The following is a 19,813-nucleotide window of genomic DNA, read 5'->3' as shown; positions in this document are numbered from 1 at the left end:
CACTCGGTGTTCTGCAGTACAACTATAGCCTGCTAGCTGTCTCACATTTGGTGTTCTGCAGTATAACTATGGCCTGCTAGCTGTCTCACACTCGGTGTTCTGCAGTATAACTATGGCCTGTTAGCTATCTCACGCTCAGTGTTAATCAGTACAACCATGGCCTGCTAGCTGTCTCACACTCAGTACTCTGCAGCATAACTACAACCTGGTAGCAGTCTCACACTCGGTGTTCTGTAGTATAACTATAGCCTGTTCATTGTCTCATACTCGGTGTACTGCAGTATAACTGGAACCTACCAGCTGTCTTACACACGGTGTTCTCCAGTATAACTATAGCCAGCGATCAGTCTCACACTCGGTGTTCTGCAGTATAACTATAGCCTGCTAGCTGTCTCACACTCGGTGTTCTGCAGTATATCTATAGCCTGCTAGCTGTCTCACACTCGGTGTTCTGCAGTATAACTGTAGCCTGCTAGCTGACTCACACTCGGTGTTTTGCAGTGTAACTATGGCCTCCTTGCTGTCTCACAATCGGTTTTCAGCAGTATAGCTATAACCTGCTAGCTGTCTCACACTCGGTGTTCAGCACTGAACTATGGACTCACTAGCTGTCTCACACTCGGTGATCTGCAGTATAACTATGGCCTGCTTGCTGTCTCACACTCGGTGTTCTGCTGTATAACTACAGCCTGCTAGCTGTGTTCGATTCAGTGTTCTGCAGTATAACTATGGCCTACTAGCTGTCTCACACTCTGTATTCTGCTGTAGAACTATAGCCTGCCAGCTGTCTCACACTCAGAATTCTGCAGTATAACTATAGCCTGCTAGCTGTCACACACTCAGTGTTCTGCAGTATAACTATAGACTGCCAGCTGTCTCACACTCGGTGTTCTGCAGTATAAATATGGCCACCTAGCTGTCTCACACTCGGTGTTCTGCAGTATAACTATGGCCTGCTAGCTCTCTCACACTCAGTGTTCTGCAGTATAACTATGGCCTGCTAGCTGTCTCACACTCGGTGATCTGCGGTATAACTATGGCCTGCTAGCTGTCTCACACTCGGTGTTCTGCGGTATAACTACGGCCTGCTAGCTGTCTCACACTCGGTGTTCTGCAGTATAACTATGGCCTTCTAGCTGTCTCACACTCGGTGTTCAGCAGTATAGATATAGCCTGCTAGCTGTCTCACACTCGGTGTTATGCAGTATAACTACGGCCTGCTAGCTGTCTCACACTCGGTGTTCTGTAGTATAACTATAGCCTGTTCACTGTCTCACACTCGGTGTTCTGCAGTATAACTGTAGCCTACTAGCTGTCTTACACTCGGTGTTCTCCAGTATAACTATAGCCTGCGAGCTGTCTCACACACAGTGTTCTGCAGTATAACTATGGCCTGCTTGCTGTCTCACACTCGGTGTTCTGCAGTATAACTATAGCCTGCTTGCTGTCTCACACTCAGTGTTCTGCAGTATAACTATAGCCTGCTCGCTGTCTCACACTCGGTGTTCTGCAGTATAACTATAGCCTGCTCGCTGTCTCACACACAGTGTTCTGCAGTATAACTATGGCCTGCCAGCTGTCTCACACTCGGTGTTCTGCAGTATAACTATAGCCTGCTCGCTGTCTCACACTCGGTGTTCTGCAGTATAACTATAGCCTGCTGGCTGTCTCACACTCGGTGTTCTGCAGTATAACTATAGCCTGCTCGCTGTCTCACACTCTGTGTTCTGCAGTATAACTATAGCCTGCTTGCTGTCTCACAGTCGGTGTTCTGCAGTATAACTATAGCCTGCTTGCTGTCTCACACTCAGTGTTCTGCAGTATAACTATAGCCTGCGAGCTGTCTCACACTCGGTGTTCTGCAGTATAACTATAGCCTGCTCGCTGTCTCACACTCAGTATTCTGCAGTATAACTATAGCCTGCGAGCTGTCTCACACTCGGTGTTCTGCAGTATAACTATAGCCTGCGAGCTGTCTCACACTCGGTGTTCTGCAGTATAACTATAGCCTGCGAGCTGTCTCACACTCGGTGTTCTGCAGTATAACTATGGCCTGCTCGCTGTCTCACACTCGGTGTTCTGCAGTATAACTATGGCCTGCTCGCTGTTTCACTCTCGGTGTTCTGCAGTATAACTATGGCCTGCTCGCTGTCTCACTCTCGGTGTTCTGCAGTATAACTATGGCCTGCTCGCTGTTTCACTCTCGGTGTTCTGCAGTATAACTACGGCCTGCTAGCGTCTCACTCTCAGTGTTCTGCAATATAACTATGGCCTTCTCGCTGTCTCACGCTTGGTGTTCTGTAGTATAACTATGGCCTGCGAGCTGTCTCACACTCGGTGTTCTGCAGTATAACTATGGCCTGCTAGCTGTCTCATACTCGGTGTTCAGCAGTATAACTATGGCCTGCTAGCTGTCTCACACTCGGTGTTCTGCAGTATAACTATAGCCTGCTAGCTGTCCCACACTCGGTGTTCTGTAGTATAACTATGGCCTGCGAGCTGTCTCACACTCGCTGTTCCGCGGTACAACTATAGCCTGCTAGCTGTCTCACATTTGGTGTTCTGCAGTATAACTATGGCCTGCTAGCTGTCTCACACTCGGTGTTCTGCAGTATAACTATGGCCTGTTAGCTATCTCACGCTCAGTGTTCTGCAGTATAACTATGGCCTGCTTGCTGTCTCACACTCGGTGTTCAGCAGTATAACTATAGCCTGCTTGCTGTCTCACTCTCGGTGTTCTGTAGTATAACTATGGCCTGCAACTGTCTCACATTCGGTGTTCTGCAGTCTAACTATAGCCTGCTCGCTGTCTCACTCTCGGTGTTCTGCAGTATAACTATGGCCTGCTCGCTGTTTCACTCTCGGTGTTCTGCAGTATAACTATGGCCTGCTCGCTGTCTCACACTCGGTGTTCTGCAGTATAACTATGGCCTGCTCGCTGTTTCACTCTCGGTGTTCTGCAGTATAACTATGGCCTGCTCGCTGTCTCACTCTCGGTGTTCTGCAGTATAACTATGGCCTGCTCGCTGTTTCACTCTCGGTGTTCTGCAGTATAACTATGGCCTGCTTGCTGTCTCACACTCGGTGTTCTGCAATATAACTATGGCCTACCAGCTGTCTCACGCTCAGTGTTCTGCAGTATAACTACGGCCTGCTAGCATCTCACTCTCGGTGTTCTGCAATATAACTATGGCCTTCTCGCTGTCTCACGCTTGGTGTTCTGTAGTATAACTATGGCCTGCGAGCTGTCTCACACTCGGTGTTCTGCAGTATAACTATGGCCTGCTAGCTGTCTCATACTCGGTGTTCAGCAGTATAACTATGGCCTGCTAGCTGTCTCACACTCGGTGTTCTGCAGTATAACTATAGCCTGCTAGCTGTCCCACACTCGGTGTTCTGTAGTATAACTATGGCCTGCGAGCTGTCTCACACTCGGTGTTCTGCAGTACAACTATAGCCTGCTAGCTGTCTCACATTTGGTGTTCTGCAGTATAACTATGGCCTGCTAGCTGTCTCACACTCGGTGTTCTGCAGTATAACTATGGCCTGTTAGCTATCTCACGCTCAGTGTTAATCAGTACAACCATGGCCTGCTAGCTGTCTCACACTCAGTACTCTGCAGCATAACTACAACCTGGTAGCAGTCTCACACTCGGTGTTCTGTAGTATAACTATAGCCTGTTCATTGTCTCATACTCGGTGTACTGCAGTATAACTGGAACCTACCAGCTGTCTTACACACGGTGTTCTCCAGTATAACTATAGCCAGCGATCAGTCTCACACTCGGTGTTCTGCAGTATAACTATAGCCTGCTAGCTGTCTCACACTCGGTGTTCTGCAGTATATCTATAGCCTGCTAGCTGTCTCACACTCGGTGTTCTGCAGTATAACTGTAGCCTGCTAGCTGACTCACACTCGGTGTTTTGCAGTGTAACTATGGCCTCCTTGCTGTCTCACAATCGGTTTTCAGCAGTATAGCTATAACCTGCTAGCTGTCTCACACTCGGTGTTCAGCACTGAACTATGGACTCACTAGCTGTCTCACACTCGGTGATCTGCAGTATAACTATGGCCTGCTTGCTGTCTCACACTCGGTGTTCTGCTGTATAACTACAGCCTGCTAGCTGTGTTCGATTCAGTGTTCTGCAGTATAACTATGGCCTACTAGCTGTCTCACACTCTGTATTCTGCTGTAGAACTATAGCCTGCCAGCTGTCTCACACTCAGAATTCTGCAGTATAACTTTCGCCTGCTAGCTGTCTCACACTCAGTATTCTGCAGTATAACTATAGCCTGCTAGCTGTCACACACTCAGTGTTCTGCAGTATAACTATAGACTGCCAGCTGTCTCACACTCGGTGTTCTGCAGTATAAATATGGCCACCTAGCTGTCTCACACTCGGTGTTCTGCAGTATAACTATGGCCTGCGAGCTGTCTCACACTCAGTGTTCTGCAGTATAACTATGGCCTGCTAGCTGTCTCACACTCGGTGATCTGCGGTATAACTATGGCCTGCTAGCTGTCTCACACTCGGTGATCTGCAGTATAACTATAGCCTGCTAGCTGTCTCACACTCGGTGTTATGCAGTATAACTATGGCCTGCTAGCTGTCTCACACTCGGTGTTCTGCAGTATAACTATAGCCTGCTCGCTGTCTCACACTCGGTGTTCTGCAGTATAACTATAGCCTGCTGGCTGTCTCACACTCGGTGTTCTGCAGTATAACTATAGCCTGCGAGCTGTCTCACACTCGGTGTTCTGCAGTATAACTATAGCCTGCGAGCTGTCTCACACTCGGTGTTCTGCAGTATAACTATAGCCTGCTGGCTGTCTCACACTCGGTGTTCTGCAGTATAACTATAGCCTGCGAGCTGTCTCACACTCGGTGTTCTGCAGTATAACTATAGCCTGCGAGCTGTCTCACACTCGGTGTTCTGCAGTATAACTATGGCCTGCGAGCTGTCTCACACTCGGTGTTCTGCAGTATAACTATAGCCTGCGAGCTGTCTCACACTCGTTGTTCTGCAGTATAACTATAGCCTGCGAGCTGTCTCACACTCGGTGTTCTGCAGTATAACTATAGCCTGCGAGCTGGCTCACACTCGGTGTTCTGCAGTATAACTATCGCCTGCGAGCTGTCTCACACTCGGTGTTCTGCAGTATAACTATGGCCTGCTTGCTGTCTCACACTCGGTGTTCTGTAGTATAACTATAGCCTGTTCATTGTCTCATACTCGGTGTACTGCAGTATAACTGGAACCTACCAGCTGTCTTACACACGGTGTTCTCCAGTATAACTATAGCCAGCGATCAGTCTCACACTCGGTGTTCTGCAGTATAACTATAGCCTGCTAGCTGTCTCACACTCGGTGTTCTGCAGTATATCTATAGCCTGCTAGCTGTCTCACACTCGGTGTTCTGCAGTATAACTGTAGCCTGCTAGCTGACTCACACTCGGTGTTTTGCAGTGTAACTATGGCCTCCTTGCTGTCTCACAATCGGTTTTCAGCAGTATAGCTATAACCTGCTAGCTGTCTCACACTCGGTGTTCAGCACTGAACTATGGACTCACTAGCTGTCTCACACTCGGTGATCTGCAGTATAACTATGGCCTGCTTGCTGTCTCACACTCGGTGTTCTGCTGTATAACTACAGCCTGCTAGCTGTGTTCGATTCAGTGTTCTGCAGTATAACTATGGCCTACTAGCTGTCTCACACTCTGTATTCTGCTGTAGAACTATAGCCTGCCAGCTGTCTCACACTCAGAATTCTGCAGTATAACTATAGCCTGCTAGCTGTCTCACACTCAGTATTCTGCAGTATAACTATAGCCTGCTAGCTGTCACACACTCAGTGTTCTGCAGTATAACTATAGACTGCCAGCTGTCTCACACTCGGTGTTCTGCAGTATAACTATGGCCTGCTAGCTCTCTCACACTCAGTGTTCTGCAGTATAACTATGGCCTGCTAGCTGTCTCACACTCGGTGATCTGCGGTATAACTATGGCCTGCTAGCTGTCTCACACTCGGTGTTCTGCGGTATAACTACGGCCTGCTAGCTGTCTCACACTCGGTGTTCTGCAGTATAACTATGGCCTTCTAGCTGTCTCACACTCGGTGTTCAGCAGTATAGCTATAGCCTGCTAGCTGTCTCACACTCGGTGTTATGCAGTATAACTATGGCCTGCTAGCTGTCTCACACTCGGTGTTCTGTAGTATAACTATAGCCTGTTCACTGTCTCACACTCGGTGTTCTGCAGTATAACTGTAGCCTACTAGCTGTCTTACACTCGGTGTTCTCCAGTATAACTATAGCCTGTGATCAGTCTCACACTCGATGTTCTGCAGTATAACTATAGCCTGCGAGCTGTCTCACACACAGTGTTCTGCAGTATAACTATGGCCTGCCAGCTGTCTCACACTCGGTGTTCTGCAGTATAACTATAGCCTGCTTGCTGTCTCACACTCGGTGTTCTGCAGTATAACTATAGCCTGCTTGCTGTCTCACACTCAGTGTTCTGCAGTATAACTATAGCCTGCTTGCTGTCTCACACTCGGTGTTCTGCAGTATAACTATAGCCTGCTCGCTGTGTCTCACTCAGTGTTCTGCAGTATAACTATAGCCTGCTCGCTGTCTCACACTCGGTGTTCTGCAGTATAACTATAGCCTGCTCGCTGTCTCACACTCGGTGTTCTGCAGTATAACTATAGCCTGCGAGCTGTCTCACACTCGGTGTTCTGCAGTATAACTATGGCTTGCGAGCTGTCTCACACTCAGTGTTCTGCAGTATAACTTTAGCCTGCGAGCTCTCTCACTCTCGGAGTTCTGCAGTATAACTATGGCCGGCGAGCTGTCTCACACTCGGTGTTCTGCAGTATAACTATAGCCTGCGAGCTGTCTCACACTCGGTGTTCTGCAGTATAACTATAGCCTGCGAGCTGTCTCACACTCGTTGTTCTGCAGTATAACTATAGCCTGCGAGCTGTCTTACACTCGGTGTTCAGCAGTATAACTATAGCCTGCGAGCTGGCTCACACTCGGTGTTCTGCAGTATAACTATCGCCTGCGAGCTGTCTCACACTCGGTGTTCTGCAGTATAACTATGGCCTGCTTGCTGTCTCACACTCGGTGTTCAGCAGTATAACTATAGCCTGCTTGCTGTCTCACTCTCGGTGTTCTGTAGTATAACTATGGCCTGCATCTGTCTCACATTCGGTGTTCTGCAGTCTAACTATAGCCTGCTCGCTGTCTCACTCTCGGTGTTCTGCAGTATAACTATGGCCTGCTCGCTGTTTCACTCTCGGTGTTCTGCAGTATAACTATGGCCTGCTCGCTGTCTCACACTCGGTGTTCTGCAGTATAACTATGGCCTGCTCGCTGTTTCACTCTCGGTGTTCTGCAGTATAACTATGGCCTGCTCGCTGTCTCACACGCGGTGTTCTGCAATATAACTATGGCCTACCAGCTGTCTCACACTCAGTGTTCTGCAGTATAACTACGGCCTGCTAGCGTCTCACTCTCGGTGTTCTGCAATATAACTATGGCCTTCTCGCTGTCTCACGCTTGGTGTTCTGTAGTATAACTATGGCCTGCGAGCTGTCTCACACTCGGTGTTCTGCAGTATAACTATGGCCTGCTAGCTGTCTCATACTCGGTGTTCAGCAGTATAACTATGGCCTGTTAGCTGTCTCACACTCGGTCTTCTGCAGTATAACTATAGCCTGCTAGCTGTCCCACACTCGGTGTTCTGTAGTATAACTATGGCCTGCAAGCTGTCTCACACTCGGTGTTCTGCAGTACAACTATAGCCTGCTAGCTGTCTCACATTTGGTGTTCTGCAGTATAACTATGGCCTGCTAGCTGTCTCACACTCGGTGTTCTGCAGTATAACTATGGCCTGTTAGCTATCTCACGCTCAGTGTTAATCAGTACAACCATGGCCTGCTAGCTGTCTCACACTCAGTACTCTGCAGCATAACTACAACCTGGTAGCAGTCTCACACTCGGTGTTCTGTAGTATAACTATAGCCTGTTCATTGTCTCATACTCGGTGTACTGCAGTATAACTGGAACCTACCAGCTGTCTTACACACGGTGTTCTCCAGTATAACTATAGCCAGCGATCAGTCTCACACTCGGTGTTCTGCAGTATAACTATAGCCTGCTAGCTGTCTCACACTCGGTGTTCTGCAGTATATCTATAGCCTGCTAGCTGTCTCACACTCGGTGTTCTGCAGTATAACTGTAGCCTGCTAGCTGACTCACACTCGGTGTTTTGCAGTGTAACTATGGCCTCCTTGCTGTCTCACAATCGGTTTTCAGCAGTATAGCTATAACCTGCTAGCTGTCTCACACTCGGTGTTCAGCACTGAACTATGGACTCACTAGCTGTCTCACACTCGGTGATCTGCAGTATAACTATGGCCTGCTTGCTGTCTCACACTCGGTGTTCTGCTGTATAACTACAGCCTGCTAGCTGTGTTCGATTCAGTGTTCTGCAGTATAACTATGGCCTACTAGCTGTCTCACACTCTGTATTCTGCTGTAGAACTATAGCCTGCCAGCTGTCTCACACTCAGAATTCTGCAGTATAACTTTCGCCTGCTAGCTGTCTCACACTCAGTATTCTGCAGTATAACTATAGCCTGCTAGCTGTCACACACTCAGTGTTCTGCAGTATAACTATAGACTGCCAGCTGTCTCACACTCGGTGTTCTGCAGTATAAATATGGCCACCTAGCTGTCTCACACTCGGTGTTCTGCAGTATAACTATGGCCTGCTAGCTCTCTCACACTCAGTGTTCTGCAGTATAACTATGGCCTGCTAGCTGTCTCACACTCGGTGATCTGCGGTATAACTATGGCCTGCTAGCTGTCTCACACTCGGTGTTCTGCGGTATAACTACGGCCTGCTAGCTGTCTCACACTCGGTGTTCTGCAGTATAACTATGGCCTTCTAGCTGTCTCACACTCGGTGTTCAGCAGTATAGATATAGCCTGCTAGCTGTCTCACACTCGGTGTTATGCAGTATAACTACGGCCTGCTAGCTGTCTCACACTCGGTGTTCTGTAGTATAACTATAGCCTGTTCACTGTCTCACACTCGGTGTTCTGCAGTATAACTGTAGCCTACTAGCTGTCTTACACTCGGTGTTCTCCAGTATAACTATAGCCTGCGAGCTGTCTCACACACAGTGTTCTGCAGTATAACTATGGCCTGCTTGCTGTCTCACACTCGGTGTTCTGCAGTATAACTATAGCCTGCTTGCTGTCCCACACTCGGTGTTCTGCAGTATAACTATGGCCTGCGAGCTGTCTCACACTCGGTGTTCTGCAGTATAACTATAGCCTGCGAGCTGTCTCACACTCAGTGTTCTGCAGTATAACTATAGCCTGCTCGCTGTCTCACACTCGGTGTTCTGCAGTATAACTATAGCCTGCTCGCTGTCTCACACACAGTGTTCTGCAGTATAACTATGGCCTGCCAGCTGTCTCACACTCGGTGTTCTGCAGTATAACTATAGCCTGCTCGCTGTCTCACACTCGGTGTTCTGCAGTATAACTATAGCCTGCTGGCTGTCTCACACTCGGTGTTCTGCAGTATAACTATAGCCTGCTCGCTGTCTCACACTCTGTGTTCTGCAGTATAACTATAGCCTGCGAGCTGTCTCACACTCGGTGTTCTGCAGTATAACTATAGCCTGCTCGCTGTCTCACACTCAGTATTCTGCAGTATAACTATAGCCTGCGAGCTGTCTCACACTCGGTGTTCTGCAGTATAACTATAGCCTGCGAGCTGTCTCACACTCGGTGTTCTGCAGTATAACTATAGCCTGCGAGCTGTCTCACACTCGGTGTTCTGCAGTATAACTATGGCCTGCGAGCTGTCTCACACTCAGTGTTCTGCAGTATAACTATAGCCTGCGAGCTCTCTCACTCTCGGAGTTCTGCAGTATAACTATGGCCGGCGAGCTGTCTCACACTCGGTGTTCTGCAGTATAACTATAGCCTGCGAGCTGTCTCACACTCGGTGTTCTGCAGTATAACTATAGCCTGCGAGCTGTCTCACACTCAGTATTCTGCAGTATAACTATAGCCTGCGAGCTGTCTTACACTCGGTGTTCAGCAGTATAACTATAGCCTGCGAGCTGGCTCACACTCGGTGTTCTGCAGTATAACTATCGCCTGCGAGCTGTCTCACACTCGGTGTTCTGCAGTATAACTATGGCCTGCTTGCTGTCTCACACTCGGTGTTCAGCAGTATAACTATAGCCTGCTTGCTGTCTCACTCTCGGTGTTCTGTAGTATAACTATGGCCTGCATCTGTCTCACATTCGGTGTTCTGCAGTCTAACTATAGCCTGCTCGCTGTCTCACTCTCGGTGTTCTGCAGTATAACTATGGCCTGCTCGCTGTTTCACTCTCGGTGTTCTGCAGTATAACTATGGCCTGCTCGCTGTCTCACACTCGGTGTTCTGCAGTATAACTATGGCCTGCTCGCTGTTTCACTCTCGGTGTTCTACAGTATAACTATGGCCTGCTCGCTGTCTCACACTCGGTGTTCTGCAGTATAACTATGGCCTGCTCGCTGTTTCACTCTCGGTGTTCTGCAGTATAACTATGGCCTGCTCGCTGTCTCACACGCGGTGTTCTGCAATATAACTATGGCCTACCAGCTGTCTCACACTCAGTGTTCTGCAGTATAACTACGGCCTGCTAGCGTCTCACTCTCGGTGTTCTGCAATATAACTATGGCCTTCTCGCTGTCTCACGCTTGGTGTTCTGTAGTATAACTATGGCCTGCGAGCTGTCTCACACTCGGTGTTCTGCAGTACAACTATAGCCTGCTAGCTGTCTCACATTTGGTGTTCTGCAGTATAACTATGGCCTGCTAGCTGTCTCACACTCGGTGTTCTGCAGTATAACTATGGCCTGTTAGCTATCTCACGCTCAGTGTTATTCAGTACAACCATGGCCTGCTAGCTGTCTCACACTCAGTACTCTGCAGCATAACTACAACCTGGTAGCAGTCTCACACTCGGTGTTCTGTAGTATAACTATAGCCTGTTCATTGTCTCATACTCGGTGTACTGCAGTATAACTGGAACCTACCAGCTGTCTTACACACGGTGTTCTCCAGTATAACTATAGCCAGCGATCAGTCTCACACTCGGTGTTCTGCAGTATAACTATAGCCTGCTAGCTGTCTCACACTCGGTGTTCTGCAGTATATCTATAGCCTGCTAGCTGTCTCACACTCGGTGTTCTGCAGTATAACTGTAGCCTGCTAGCTGACTCACACTCGGTGTTTTGCAGTGTAACTATGGCCTCCTTGCTGTCTCACAATCGGTTTTCAGCAGTATAGCTATAACCTGCTAGCTGTCTCACACTCGGTGTTCAGCACTGAACTATGGACTCACTAGCTGTCTCACACTCGGTGATCTGCAGTATAACTATGGCCTGCTTGCTGTCTCACACTCGGTGTTCTGCTGTATAACTACAGCCTGCTAGCTGTGTTCGATTCAGTGTTCTGCAGTATAACTATGGCCTACTAGCTGTCTCACACTCTGTATTCTGCTGTAGAACTATAGCCTGCCAGCTGTCTCACACTCAGAATTCTGCAGTATAACTTTCGCCTGCTAGCTGTCTCACACTCAGTATTCTGCAGTATAACTATAGCCTGCTAGCTGTCACACACTCAGTGTTCTGCAGTATAACTATAGACTGCCAGCTGTCTCACACTCGGTGTTCTGCAGTATAAATATGGCCACCTAGCTGTCTCACACTCGGTGTTCTGCAGTATAACTATGGCCTGCTAGCTGTCTCACACTCAGTGTTCTGCAGTATAACTATGGCCTGCTAGCTGTCTCACACTCGGTGATCTGCGGTATAACTATGGCCTGCTAGCTGTCTCACACTCGGTGTTCTGCGGTATAACTACGGCCTGCTAGCTGTCTCACTCTCAGTGTTCAGCAGTATCACTCTGGCCTGCTAGCTGTCTCACACCCGGTGTTCTGCAGTATAACTACGGCCTGCTAGCTGTCTTCGATTCGGTGTTCTGCAGTATAACTATAGCCTGCTAGCTGTCTCATACTCAGTGTTCTGCAGTATAACTATGGCCTGCTAGCTGTCTCACACTCGGTGTTCTGCAGTATAACTATGGCCTGCGATCTGTCTCACACTCGGTGTTCTGCAGTATAAATATGGCCTGCGAGCTGTCTCACACTCAGTGTTCTGCAGTATAACTATGGCCTGCTAGCTGTCTCACACCCGGTGTTCTGCATTATAACTACAGCTTGCTAGCTGTCTTACACTTGGTGTTCTGCAGTATAACTATGGCCTGCGAGCTGTCTCACACTCGGTGTTCTGCAGTATAAATATGGCCACCTAGCTGTCTCACACTCGGTGTTCTGCAGTATAACTATGGTCTGCTAGCTGTCTCACATTCAGTGTTCGGCAGTATAACTATGGATTGCTAGCTGCTCACACTCGATGTTCTGCAGTATAACTATGGCCTGCTAGCGTTCTCACACTCGGTGTTCTGCATTATAACTATGGCCTGCTAGCTGTCTCACACACGGTGTTCTGCAGTATAACTATAGACTGCTATCTGTCTCACACTTGGTGTTCTGCAGTAAAAATTATGTCCTGCTTGCTGTCTCACACTCAGTTTTCAGCAGTATAACTACAACCTGCTAGCTGTCTCACACTCGGTGTTCAGCACTGTAACTATGGCCTGCTCGCTGTTTCACACACGGTGTTCTGCAATCTACCTATAGCCTGCTAGCTGTCTCACACTCAGTGTTCAGCAGTATAATTCTGGCCTGCTAGCTGTCTCACACTCGGTGTTCTGCAGCATAACTACGGCCTGCTATCTGTCTTCGATTCGGTGTTCAGCAGTGTAACTATAGCCTGCCAGCTATCTCATACTCGGTGTCAGCAGTATTACTATGGCCTGCCTGCTATCTCTGCTGACTGTATTCTGCAGTATAACTATAGCCTGCTAGCTGTCTCACACTCAGTATTCTGCAGTATAACTATGGCCTGTGAGCTGTCTCACACTCAGTGTTCTGCAGTATAACTATGGCCTGCGAGCTGTCTCACACTCGGTGTTCTGCAGTATAACTATGGCCTGCTAGCTGTCTCACACTCGGTGTTCTGCAGTATAACTATGGCCTGTGAGCTGTCTCACACTCGGTGTTCTGCAGTATAACTATGGCCTGCTAGCTGTCCCACACTCGGTGTTCTGCAGTATAACTATGGCCTGCTAGCTGTCTCACACTCGGTGTTCGGCAGAAAAACTATGGACTGCTAGCTGCCTCACACTCGATGTTCTGCAGTATAACTGTGGCCTGCTAGCTTTCTCACACTCGGCGTTCTGCAGTATAACTATGGCCTGCTAGCTGTCTCACACTCGGTGTTCTGCAGTATAACTATAGCCTGCCAGCTGTCTCACACTCAGTATTCTGCAGTATAACTTTCGCCTGCGAGCTGTCTCAACTCAATGTTCTGCAGTATAACTATGGCCTTCCAGCTGTCTCACGCTCAGTATTCTGCAGTATAACTTTCGCCTGCTAGCTGCCTCACAGTCGGTATTCTGCAATATACCTACAGCCTGCTAGCTGTCTCACACTTAGTGTTCTGAAGTATAACTACAGCCTGCTAGCTGTCTCACACTCGGTGTTCTGCAGTATAACTATGATCTGCTCGCTGCCTCACACTTGGTGTTCTGCAGTATAACTATGGCCTGCTAGCTGTCTCACACTCAGTGTTCTGCAGTATAACTATGGCCTGCTAGCTGCCTCACACTTGGTGTTCTGCAGTATAACTATGGCCTGCTAGTTGTCTCACACTCGGTGTTCTCCAGTATAACTATGGCCTGCTCGCTGCCTCACACTTGGTGTTCAGCAGTATAACTATGGCCTGCTTGTTGTCTCACACTCGCTGTTCTGCAGTATTACTATGGCCTGCTCGCTGCCTCACACTCGGTGATCTGCAGTTTAACTATGGCCTGTTAGCTGTCTCACACTCGGCGTTCCGCAGTATAACTATGGCCTGCTAGCTGTCTCACACTCAGTGTTGTTCAGTATAACTATGGCCTGCTAGCTGTCTCACACTCAGTTTTCAGCAGTATAACTACAACCTGTTAGCTGTCTCACACTCGGTGTTCAGCACGGTAACTATGGCCTGCTAGCTGTCTCACACTCAGTGTTCTGCAGTATAACTATGGCCTGCTAGCTGTCTCACACTCAGTATTCTGCAGTATAACTATGGCCTGCTAGCTGTCTCACCCTCGTTTTTCAGCAGTATAACTACAACCTGCTAGCTGTCTCACAATTGGTGTTCAGCAGTATAACTACAGCCTGCTAGCTGTCTCACATTTGATGATCTGCAGTATAACTACAGTCTGCTAGCTGTCTCACACTCGGGTGTTCTGTAATATACCTACAGCCCGATAGCTGTCTCACTCTCAGCGTTCAGCAGTATAATTCTGGCCTGCTAGCTGTCTCACACTTGGTGTTCTGCAGTATAACTACGGCCTGCTAGCTGTCTTCGAATCGGTGTTGTGCTGTATAACTATAGCCTGCTAGCTGTCTCACGCTCGGTGTTCTGCAGTATAACTACAGCCTGCTAGCTGTCTTCGATTTGGTGTTCTGCAGTATAACTAAAGCCTGCCAGCTGTCTCACACCCGGTGTTCTGCAGTATAACTATAGCCTGCCAGCTGTCTCACACGCGGTGTTCTGCAGCGTAACTATACCCTACTAGCTGTCACACCCTCAGTATTCTGCAGTATAAATTTATCCTGCTAGCTGTCTGACACTCGGTGATCTGCATTATAACTATGGCCTGCTAGCTGTCTCACACTCGGTGTTCAGCAGTTTAACTATGGCCTGCTAGCTGTCACACACTTAGTGTTCTGCAGTATAACTATGGCCTGCTAGCTGTCTCACATTTAGTGTTCTGCAGTATAACTATAGCCTGCTGGCTGTCTCACACTCGGTGTTCTGCAGTATAACTATGGCCTGTTAGCTGTCTTACACTCGGTATTCTGCAGTATAACTATGGCCTGCTAGCTGTCTCACATTTAGTGTTCTGCAGTATAACTACGGCCTGCTAGCTGTTTCACACTCAGTGTTCTGCAATATACCTACAGCCTGCTAGCTGTCTCACAGTTAGTGTTCTGCAGCATCACTGTGGCCTGCTAGCTGTCTCACACTCGGTGTTCTGCCTTATAACTATGGCCTGCTCGCTTCCTCACACTTGGTGTTCAGCAGTATAACTATGGCCTGCTAGCTGTCTCATACTCGGTGTTCCGCACTATAACTATAGCCTGCTATCTGCCTTACACTCGGTGTTCTGCATTTAACTACAGCCTGCTAGCTGTCTCTATCTCGGTGTTCTGCAGTATAACTACAGCCTGCTAGCTGTCTCACACTAGGGTGTTCTAGAATATACCTACAGCCCGATAGCTGTCTCACTCTCAGTGTTCAGCAGTATAACTCTGGCCTGCTAGCTGTCTCACACTCGCTGTTCTGCAGTATAACTACGGCCTGCTAGCTGTCTTCAATTCGGTGTTCTGCAGTATAACTATAGTCTGCTAGCTGTCTCATACTCAGTGTTCTGCAGTATAACTATGGCCTGCTAGCTGTCTCACACTCGGTGTTCTGCAGTATATCTATGGCCTGCTAGCTGTCCCACACTCGGTGTTCTGCAGTATAACTATGGCCTGTAGCTGTCTCACATTCGGTGTTCTGCAGTATAATTATGTCCTGCTAGCTGTCTCACACTCGGTGTTCTGCAATATAACTATGGCCTGCTAGCTGTCCCACACTCGGTGTTCTGCAGTCTAACTGTGTCCTGCTAGCTGTTCCACACACGGTGTTCTGCAGTATAACTACGGCCTGCTAGCTGTCTCACATTCGGTGTTCCGCAGTATAATTATGTCCTGCTTGCTGTCCCACACTCGGTGTTCTGCAGTATAACTATGGCCTGCTAGCTGTCTCACACTCGGTGATCTGCGGTATAACTATGACCTGCTAGCTGTCTCACACTCGGTGTTCTGCGGTATAACTACGGCCTGCTAGCTGTCTCACACTCGGTGTTCTGCAGTATAACTATGGCCTTCTAGCTGTCTCACACTCGGTGTTCTGCAGTATAATTATGTCCTGCTAGCTGTCCCACACTCGGTGTTCAGCAGTATAACTATGGCCTGCTAGCTGTCTTCAATTCGGTGTTCTGCAGTATAACTATAGCCTGCTAGCTGTCTCATACTCAGTGTTCTGCAGTATAACTCCGGCCTGCTAGCTGTCTCACACTCCGTGTTCTGCAGTATAATTATGTCCTGCTAGCTGTCTCACACTCGGTGTTCTGCAGTATAACTACAGCCTGCTAGCTGTCTCACACTCGGTGTTCTGCAGTATAACTACAGCCTGCTAGCTGTCCCACACTCAGTGTTCTGCAGTATAACTATGGCCTGCTAGCTGTCTTCAATTCGGTGTTCTGCAGTATAACTATAGCCTGCTAGCTGTCTCATACTCAGTGTTCTGCAGTATAACTACGGCCTGCTAGCTGTCTCACACTCCCGTGTTCTGCAGTATAATTATGTCCTGCTAGCTGTCTCACACTCGGTGTTCTGCAGTATAACTACAGCCTGCTAGCTGTCTCACATTCGGTGTTCTGCAGTATAACTACAGCCTGCTAGCTGTCTCACATTCGGTGTTCTGCAGTATAACTATGTCCTGCTAGCTGTCTCACACTCGGTGTTCTGCAGTATAACTATGTCCTGCTAGCTATCTCACACTCGGTGTTCTGCATAGCTTCCTGATGAAGCAGCAACACTTTCAATTCACTTCCCACAGCCTCGTCTACTGCATTCCCTGCTCAGTATTTGGTCTCTCCCCTACATTGGGGGAATGAAGCATAGCCTGGTGACTGCTTCACAGAATACTTGCATTCTGTTCACAGTGATGGCCCTGACTATCCTGCCACATTAACACGCCACCCTGTTCCCTGGCCAACGTCTCTGTCTCAGGCTTGCTGCAGTGATCCAGCAAAGCTCAGTCTGAGCTGGAAACATAACGCCTCATTTTCTATATGGCCCCTCTGCACATTCTGGTCTTAATATTGAGTTGAAAAATTTCTGGGATTGATCTCTGCCATGTCCTTACGCCGATCCTCACACATCAGGTCTTGTTATCACACAGTTCTGCTATTACACACAACCTATTGTTAACCAGCTAACCGTCTCCATTAACAGCTATTCACCCTCGTCACCAGATTGTTGTCAACTGCTTTGTCTGTCCAACTGCTCTTCTCTCTGTTTGGGCTCTATCTCCACCTCTTGTTTACTCCTTACATCCTTCCCCACCCTACCCGTGAATAAAATCCCACATTTTCCTCACTACCATCACTTTCTGAGGAAGGGCCACTTGACCTGAAACGTTAACTCTGATTTCTCTCCATAAATGCTGCCGCATCTGCTGTGCTTTTCCAGCGCCACACTCTCGACTCTGATCTCCAGCATCTGCCGTCCTCACCTTCTTCAATTTTGTTCTGGGTTTGGCTTGACTTTTGGCACCAAATTTCCTGCAGACACGTGCCCACTGTCCCTTAGTGGCACATCCTTTACAGATTTGAAGGAAGGTTGAACAGCCTACAAGGAGGTGTGACAAACCACAATTGGTTACAGAATTTAAATAAAAAAAGGAAGTTCAGGGAAAACTCAGCATGTCTGGCAGCAGGTCTTAATATTTCAAGTCCAATATCACCCTTTGGAATGTGAGGTTGTGTAGGGATGGAACATGAGAACAAGGGTAGGCATGCTGTTATCCTGGGAGGGGTGGAGGGATGGGATAAGTGCAGAAATTCAGAAAATGGATCATACGTGACTGAGGCCCCTGTCAACCACAAGCTTGGAGGAAAATTCATGGTTGAGGAAAAAGAACTAAATGACAGAGGCACCTCTGTGGGATGTGGCATCAACAGAACAGATGCAGTGGAGATGGAGAGTGGAATGGAATGGAATCCTTGCAGGAAGCAGTGTTCGGGGAAATGCAGTCGAGGTAATTATGGGAGTGGGTGGGCTTGTTATGGATATAGATGGAAAGTTTCACTTCAGAAATAGAAACATGGAAGTCCAGCAAGGGAAGGGAAGAGTCAGAGATGTGTGTGGTCAGAGTGAGAGAATGATGGAATCAGTTACAAAAGTAATGAATTTTTCTAACTTCAGGCAAAAGCAGGAAGCAACATCAACTATATCATCAACGTATCAAAGAAAGAATTTGGGTGGGGACTCGAATCGGACTGTGAAAAGGGAATGTTTCACATCACCCACAAGGAGCCAGCCAGTTGTGGCCAAACCTTTCACTTGGAGAAAGTGAGATGAATGAAAAGGGAACTAGTTCACACACAATGATCTCTGCCAGGTGAAGGAGCCTGGAGGTGGGTGACCCAAATCGGGTACATGGTCTGTCTTTACAGCTCAGATTCTATTTTGAAATAATCAATAATTAACACCGATACAGGACACTCTTTTGAATGGGAATCTGATCAGTCACAAACACAATGATTTCCAGTAAATATTGTGAGTTCAATTTGTGACATTATCAGTTCCATTCCACAAACTGGTCAATAAAACTAACCTGTGATAAAGGGATTGGATTTTGGCCAGTCTGACAGTTCCAGGGGTTTGAATTAGGAACCTGGAAACAAACAAAACAGCAGCTGCTCCTGTCAGTATTATTGGTCTGAAAAAGGAAAGAGAATCTCCAGCTGAAAGAACAAAAACCGAAAGTAACGTGGATGCAGGAAATCAGAAACAAAAACCAGAGATTGCTGGCAAAGGTCAGCAAGTCTGGCAGCATCTGGGAGGGTCATCAGAGCTAATGTTTCAGGACCAGGAACCCTTCTTCTGAACTAATGGTAGTGCGGAAAATGTTGGTTTTTATGCAGAAGATTGGGTGGGGGAGAAGGTAAGGATTAAAATCAGGTGGAGATAGAGCCTAAAGAGAGAAACAGTTGGACAGCTAAAGGACTGTATAGCAGTCAGCTTAGGAAACTGAATATCTATAAAGAGGGACTGTTAGTGGTTAAAAATAGGTTGTGTGTAATAGCAGACCATGTGATAACAAGGCCTGGTATGTTCTCCCTGGCCTGGACCTGGGGGAAGACATAGGAGAAGCTAAAGCCTGAAAATTGTTGAACTCAGTATTGAGTCCAGAAGGCTGCAGGTCCCTAAGTGGATAAGGCGGCGTTGTTCTTCCAGCTTGCACTGAGCTTCACTGGAGCACTGCAGCAAACCTGAGACAGATGTTGGCCAGGGAACATGGCGGGGTGTTGTAATGGCAGACAATTGGAAGCTCAGGCTCTTATTTTGCAGACAGAGCATAGGTGTTCTGCAAAGCAAGCACCCAGGCTGAACTTCCTTTCCCACTCCATGCTTTATTTCCTCAGTGCAGTGGAGACCACATTGTGAACAGCATATATACTCGGCTAGTTTGAATCCAGTGCAGGTAAATCGCTACTTCACCTTGAAGGTGTGTTTCGGGCCTTGGAGAGTGAGAAGGGAGGAAGTAAAGGGACAGGTGTTACACCTTCTGCAGTGACAGGAGAAGGTTCCATGGGTCTGTGGATGGCCAGTGTTGAGAGTGAAGGTGGAATGAGCCAGGGTGTCCTGGAGGGAATGGGCCTTGGGGAAGGCAGATGACAGAGAGGAGGGCAATATGCATCTGGTGGCAGCATCTTACTGGTACTGATGGAAATAGCAGCGAATGATCCTTTGGATGTGGATGCTGGTGGGATGCGAGGTGAC

General features: G+C 48.0%; 1 protein-coding gene and 1 long non-coding RNA gene across 2 annotated transcripts in view; both read right to left on the bottom strand.

Annotated features, from left to right (window-relative positions):
* Window positions 1-18,661, bottom strand: part of LOC148140795 (uncharacterized) — a 254,936-nt gene extending 236,275 nt beyond the window's left edge. The window contains exons 1-2 of the long non-coding RNA XR_015752962.1: window positions 18,645-18,661; window positions 17,541-17,656 (exon numbers count right to left, since the gene is read on the bottom strand). This is a non-coding gene — a long non-coding RNA (uncharacterized LOC148140795). The remainder of the gene's footprint in view (window positions 1-17,540; window positions 17,657-18,644) is intronic.
* Window positions 1-19,813, bottom strand: part of LOC148140794 (class I histocompatibility antigen, F10 alpha chain-like) — a 401,060-nt gene that overhangs the window by 333,285 nt on the left and 47,962 nt on the right. The gene's annotated exons all lie outside the window — the stretch shown is intronic.

The sequence above is a fragment of the Chiloscyllium plagiosum genome, unplaced genomic scaffold (assembly GCF_037043375.1).
Source record: "Chiloscyllium plagiosum isolate Xiang-an unplaced genomic scaffold, Cpla_swu_hap1 HiC_scaffold_35, whole genome shotgun sequence".
NCBI lineage: Eukaryota > Metazoa > Chordata > Chondrichthyes > Orectolobiformes > Hemiscylliidae > Chiloscyllium > Chiloscyllium plagiosum.
Note: the sequence above shows the minus strand (reverse complement) of the source record. Positions and strands in the feature narration are given on the sequence as shown.